Source organism: Triticum urartu, chromosome 7A (assembly GCF_056163025.1).
Source record: "Triticum urartu cultivar PI428250 chromosome 7A, HENAU_Tu73, whole genome shotgun sequence".
Classification (NCBI taxonomy): Eukaryota; Viridiplantae; Streptophyta; class Magnoliopsida; order Poales; family Poaceae; genus Triticum; species Triticum urartu.
In genome coordinates this window covers 731184111-731190915 of record NC_141879.1, presented here as the reverse complement: position 1 = coordinate 731190915, position 6805 = coordinate 731184111, and positions in this window count along the sequence as shown.

The following is a 6805-nucleotide window of genomic DNA, read 5'->3' as shown; positions in this document are numbered from 1 at the left end:
TCAGGCTCACCGACCCAAAATCATTGACGTTACCCTGTCCGATTAATCATAACATGTTGCTGCAAATTCTAATCCTTTCCATATAGGTTTATTAATTTATGTATATTTATGTCTAACTACCGTCTATCTATTGTACTGTATATTTTAACCACACATAGTTCCAACACACTCCAAGATATTGGATATTCTGGTCGTGTTGTTTCTTCCTCAGTGCTTCTCCCAAAACAAGAGGAAGATGCATATAGCTTAGATTTTGTAGTAGAACTGTGGATCTATGTTCTTGGAAAGAATGTCAGCCTTCTTCCTCTTTCTGCACTCCCTTAAATTTACTCCACTTCACATGGTACTCATTAGTCACCGACGTAAACAAGAAAGCCGTGTTTTCTTATTTCTTAATTAACTCACTGTACTCTATTTTTTTCAGAGTATTTGTTTTCCTTTACTATTATTGTAATACTTTGTAGTTTCCGGTTTCTAATAGTACTTAGATTTCTAGAACTTTACGTGATTTGGATGCATGTTTGTGAAGTTATATCAATGGACATGTTATGATTTTGATTTGTGAAATTATGGACAAATATTAGTAGATGGTTGTGGACTTGGCTAACTTCATTTATATGTATGGGAACTTATGTCAATGGACGTGTATCACTTCTTATATTTGGCGTGTAATGGTGAAATTATTATTAATTTTTGCAATGGTTCTAGTTTAGCCAGGAGACCATCCGGCTGAAGCTACAATGGACATCATTTTCAGATAATTGTCGAGCAGTACATGTGGTGTTCGAACATTACTTGTGTGGTCTGCTCTATCCAAGCATAATGCGCATGTCAATGCACAAGCAAGTTTTGATCCTAGAGCAAGTTAAGGGGAGTGGTGGTTTTTCTCGAGAATGCGGACTTGAACCATTAGATGGTGGTTCAAGAGCTAGAATTCATCTTTCTGTATTGAGCAGTTTTCAGCACTACTTCATCAAGTGTAGACCGGATTGGATACTATTGGTCAGGTCACCTGCAAAAAAGAGAACATCAGAGGAAAACAGTTCGTCAGTAAAGGCACTTTTCACATATGCTCATGCACATGAAATTTGGTTTGCTGGCTAAACGATTTGTCACCGTACCCTTGGCAAAATTATGAGTCGAGGTTACACGGTGTAGTGTTTTGACTTTTGAGCTTTATGTTACTCGCCAAGGATCTAGCTAATGGCCAGTGCTGACGCTTGGGAACTGTGTGGTTGTCAGGATCTTATGTCGGCAAGGACATGTCGTTTATTGTCAGTTTGCATGTTTGAGCAGAGAAGTCCTCAGTACTGGGAGTGGTTGATCGATCCAAATCAGAGAACGCCTCTTGCAAATTTGAAAATGGTGAGCTCCAGTCCAGCCAGTGTGTGTGTCCTCACTATACTTGTCAATAATTCAGTACATCAGTGGGTTCCCTTGGGCACTTCGGATCAACAAGAGTGGTTTTCTCACGAACCATTTGACCAGGCTATGAAAATCAGGCTTCTACATTGCTATGCGTGGAGACTGCTCAATCCTGAATCCCTGCAAGCTAGTACCTGTTCCCACGGATATTCATGTTTGTGTGGTTTTGTGCTACTTCATTGGGAGAACGCATGGACATCTTTTGACTTGGAGCTCCCTTCTGGCTCAGAGCAAGTTCCTTTTCGACGAGGGAATGGTCCTGGTTGTCCACTAGCTTCGACTCTACAAGCATCGAAGGTTTTAATGGCGAGAGTAATCAGTAAGGGAGCGCCAATCAAGAGTGGTATGACATGCTCTCCTTGCTACAACCAAGACCATTTTCAAGAAGTGAGGACTGTCATCACCGTCGCTGCCGTCTTTGCGCAAGACTTCAGCTTCGACTACCATCGCAACTCCAATCAGCTCTAAGAACATCGAGTGCACTGGGACCCGAGCGGTTGGCAATGGTGTCATGAGCCACCTACTGCATTGTTATCTAATCTAACACACATAAAGCAAGGAGATCAAGATAAAATAGATACGTGGACATACATACCTAGTGACAGGAGATTACCAAATTCTTTTGTACATGCGCCTCAAAAGGTGGAGGCTGACACTGAAACCGACCGTATCAATTTTGTATATTTCGAGCTCGATCAGCATGTACTATATACACATAACTGCGTTTGGTTAGTTGAGTTGTAACGTCATAAGAATGTTTACAATCGATCTGTCACCTCATAAATGAAAGAAGACAAGATAAATAGAAGGACGTGGTAATCAATCTCCACAGATCGTAGAGTTGACAAGCAGGTTGAGGGCACATACGCCGAGCACTCGATCAAATGAAGATGCATGTACTAATTAACATGCTAACTAATTAAAGTGAGGTGATCTCGCGTTGGTCCGGGCTAGCGGCCAGGGTGGGGCGAAACATGGTGGTTTCACCTTTGGTGGTTCTCGGGGCGGTCTAGGTGTGGGGCAGCGGCTTTGGCCATGGGAGGCGCCTTGGTCGTGGGCTGACAACGCGGCTCGGGTGCGGGCGGGCAGCTATGGTTGCTTGGGTAGCATGGCTACGGGTGGTTGGCAGACCAGGGATGCGACAGAGGGGTAGGAGCACCGGGCTACACCACTTACCCAGTCCTTGTACTGGCCTATGGAGGTGGTGTCCGTGGATGTCATTCTCCTCCTTGCAGGCTCCGTCGTAGTGCTCTCACCCGTTTCATGCCACTCTGGGTGAAAACATGATCTTAGGCGTCAGACGGTGGAGGCTCCTATGCTCGTATCCTTCCTGAAGGCATCATCTTGGAGTCCTCGCTCTGGCCGTGTCCATCTCACCGCTCCTCGGTGGATTGCTCATCTTGGTGGTGGTCTCCGTCAGCCCAAGCGGTCATTTGCTTATCATTAGGTTGCTTGTTCGCCGATGGGGTGGTGTTTCAGTGCCCGACACCTTTGTATCTTGCCTTGTGTGTGCGTTGAGTGTGGTGGTGGAGTGCGTTTGTATCTTCGTGCTGGAGTTGTGGTGATGTTGCCTCATATATAAAGCGGGGGAAACCCTTTTTCGTCATTAATTAAACTGAAGTGATCAAGGGCTAGTCGTCATCTTGTTTTGATGTATTGATCGAGCATGAAGATGGATCAGTGAAAGACGGCGGCGGCGGCCTCTAAGAGTGAGCCAGACCAGTGTGTGCCCTGACCTGGCAAGAGGCTTGGTTGGGGCCTCCAACTTTAGATGTTAGGCTTTGGTGCGAGGTATATCTAGTATTCGACTCAGACATTCGGCATCACTTCATCAAGTGGATAGGAGTAGCAACAAATATTTCCAAAATGGTGGCTTCAGACTTACTGATGTATTACTTTGTAAGGTCTTCATGAATAATTAATAAAATTGCTGCATATATGCCCAGATGCAGAGGCCGGGGATCATCATCCTTTTCAAAAAAAAATATGAACGACTTTTGGGAGGCACCAATCGCTTTCACATGTGTATATTACTGGATGCAATCACTTTAAAAGGTGTAAAGTATACGTCATGGGACATGTGGTTAGCAAACTCAAAATTCATATAGAAAGGTGTAAAGTATTTCTGATCCATGCATATATATATATATATATATATATATATATATATACATACATATATATTGTATCTATACAACAAGAGACCCTAGACTTGGTACCTTCGCTGTTCAACTACCCCGTTGATCTGAGCATATAACGATCCATCAAACACGCACACTTGGTGGACTTACAATACCATGTAATCCTGCAATGCAAGCTGCTTAGGGAAATGCTTGTAAAAATAATTCCATTTTTTAAGCATCGGTGTTTGTTTCTATCGCAGAGATGCCTTTATGTGCTATACTAATAAGTTTACCTGCACCATGATATCGCCTTAAGCCCGTTAGTAGACACCGAATTAGGTGTCATACACGCCTATAGGCTGTACTCTAAAATGCTCGGGAAATTAAAGAGCAATTACAGTACACGAGAAATCCAAACTTTATTGCCCAAGCCTGATTTCTCTTTCATTTTTTTTTTGGGTATAATCCACAGAAACAGAACCTCTTCTTCGGAATATCGGTCGCATCCATATGCATGCATGGTCGCTCTGAGATACATATTTCCTTTAACAACTGCCCATGCAAAAATCAAGTCATGGAATAGCATTTACTTTTGCTATCGGCTGTTGCATGTTTGTAGAACTCAAAGCAAGAACGAAATCCAAATTGAAACATCAAGAATATATGTGGGATTTGTCTGAAACATGAAATTACTCCTTTAAAATGTCCAGTGTAGCCGGCATAGCCACTTTCCCTTTTCTTGCAAACCTGACGAGTGCAAACGTTTGCACGTCAATGGTCGGTGCACTAAAGGATAGACAATTCACTCCAAAAGCATGCAGGCAAGCAGATCAGTGAATATCAATATGAAATTATTAGTGGTAAAAACTAGCAATCAGTCGTCGGCTAGCTTCAAGCTGTGGACGTGCATGGCTTTGACCTGCTCTTCATGTAATAAGCTGTGTCGCGACATGGAATGCGCACATGCATAATGCATTGAGGAGTTTGAAACGAGGTACGCTGCTCAATCGCATGAACCATGTTAGTAAATTGCCACCAAAGATAATCATGCATGTTAGTAGCACATTTTACTACTTATCCTTTACCAGCTTAGTTATCCATACCGAAGCATAAGTAAACATGCCTATGATACACTTACCCACTAATTTGTACTCATGAGCCACCTACTGCATTGTTCTTTTAGCCCATACATATAGCAAGGAGAGCAAGATAAGATGGAGATGTGGACATAATGGATGAGCAAATTGTTTAAACTTGTGGATATATACTCCACGCGGATGGTTCCAGCTCTACATCATCCTCTTTTGTACATATGTATACGCCTTAAAAGGTAGGGTCTGCCGAATTCGTATGATCATTTTTGTATAGTTCGACTTCGGCTGATAGCTATACCATGTATAATACATATGTTCGTGTCTAGTTAGTTGGTCTGAAATGCTCAAGAACATGTGGTCATCTCTAGAGAGTAGCAATCGACCAGACAGAGAGTCGAAAAGATCTCGATGGAAGATTTGGTAAGCATAACATGCTAATTAACTAACTAATTAAAGTGATCAAAGGGTAGTCGTCGTCTGGTTTTGATGGATCGAAGTGATCACTTACACATGTGTGCATATTTTATTAGCATATCTGGCTCTTCCATTGACTACTAAAGGTGAACTTAAGTAGTTCTAGCTGATCATGTTTGTTCTATGAGTTACTCAAATATTTATCCAAAAACTCACCAGCAAAAGATTCACTCCAAAAATGTTTCTGGAGTTCAAATTCTCTATTTAGCCTTTTCCTTATTAAGTTTTGACACATTAATTTAGCACAAAGCACGGGAGTCGCTAGCTTGGAACATGGAACCTGTCCCGGGCGTCCCACGGGTTCTAAAAAGGACAACACGAAAATGCCACTTTCCATTTTTCCTACGCAATAAGTGTCAAAAGTTGTAGGATGCAGGTTAGTAACGTGCGTGCGCGCACACACACACATGCATATTGATGCATACCAATTTGAAAGTAGGAGTAATGGTCAAGAGTCAACTTGCAATGGGTTGATCATATAGTAGCAACAGCTCGGAAAACTTTGGAGAGACTCGATCCCATTGTAGTAACAACACTAATTATACTCCAAGTAAAATTATGGCAACGATCGATCGTGGTAGCTGCATGTCCATCACTAATCGAACTGCAGGAAGCATCAGATTGATTTTGCTCCTATTTGTTTTTCTACAGTCTCATTATACTACTGTCATTTCGCAGGTATGGTTACGCACTACTAACGCACTAACCATTATCAAAATCATGTAGATGTAAGCACTAACCACATTGTTAATTCGCATGCACATAAAGCATGCAGCTAGCTGGAGATGGTGACAATCACGAGATAATATATAGATCAACACAGATATATATCTCGACAGGAAACAAAAATATATAATTTGTATTTGTACATGAACATATCTCCTCCAATCTCTTCGTTCGAGCTCAGACCTACGTCTATGTGCTTGCGTACATATGCCTCAAAAGGAGGAGGCTGCTACTGAAAACATTTTTTATATCTGCCTCACCTGGCTATTTGGTACTTTTCGTAAAACAATTTGGTACCTCCTATTTTTCTACCACTTGATTACTTTTGATGAACAGTTTTCGTTGTACTCAACTACCGCAAGACTTGTTTCATTTTATACAGTTGGATCATGTGCTCCTATAGCTAGCTAGCCTTTTCACTTACTCTCTACACTGTAAATATGCACATGCCAGCAGTCACAAAATGAAACTGTGTGGTGACATGCAACCCGCACAAGTTCCTCAATCTCTACATGAATCATGCACGGGGTGGAATTATCAGCAAATATAATTCCGCAATATTCAATTTTACTTATCTTTTACTCCACGGTATCAGAACACGTGACACACAAGGAGTGTCAACGTATCCATACCAAAAAGTAATGTTGTATTTTTAGGCCCCTTTCTCCGAAGCAAAAGAAAAGAAAATATAATGTGCTTACGAGGTACTTATTCAATATTGTTTCACAAGTTCAAGAATGCACTTCCCGGCAAAAAAAAGTTCAACGCCTCACTACCCCACTATTTAGCAATACTACTCATGAGTCATGAGCCACCTACTGCATTGTTAAAAAGCACACATAAAGCAAGGAGATTACCAAAATTTTAAAACCTGTAATACGCCTCAAAGTTGGAGGCTGCCACTGGAACAGGCCATATCGATCGACATGTACTATATAGACATGGCTGTGTTTGGTTAGTTGA